Raw genomic sequence first — 487 nt, 5'->3', positions numbered from 1 at the left:
GTCTCAAGCGATCGTCTTCTTTGGGTTGACATTGTCGCTTGAGTGCAGTAAGCAAAGAATCCCACACCTCGGTGATGAACACTTCTGCTTTCTCTAACGGCACTTCAGCCTTGAAATCTTTAAACTTCACCGTGTATTTGTAAGCCGTGGTTCTAAATTTTCTAGAGGAGCGCTTTTCCGTCTCTCGAATGGAATAGTACTTTTCAGGGTTGACTAAGGGTGGTGAACTTGGTTTAGAGGGTTCGGATTCTGGTTCACTCATGTCCTCTTCAAAATCACTGGCATGAATTTGTGCCAAGATCTCAGCCCTGGTACGAGGCGATAGATCACGTTTCTGCCTCTTACTTTCTTCTTCTTTCTTCTCGAATGAATGGGATCGTTTCATCTTGAAAGCAAAAAGTCAAATGACTTAAGTTCAAACACCATAAACTACTTTATAGTCATAGCAGACCAGCGTATATAAAAGGGTGTGTGTCTTGTCCTTTCA

The sequence above is a fragment of the Sinohyriopsis cumingii genome, chromosome 12, assembly GCF_028554795.1.
Source record: "Sinohyriopsis cumingii isolate HCF-2022 chromosome 12, ASM2855479v2, whole genome shotgun sequence".
In the NCBI taxonomy this organism is placed as follows: Eukaryota; Metazoa; Mollusca; class Bivalvia; order Unionida; family Unionidae; genus Sinohyriopsis; species Sinohyriopsis cumingii.
This window is presented reverse-complemented; position numbering follows the sequence as displayed.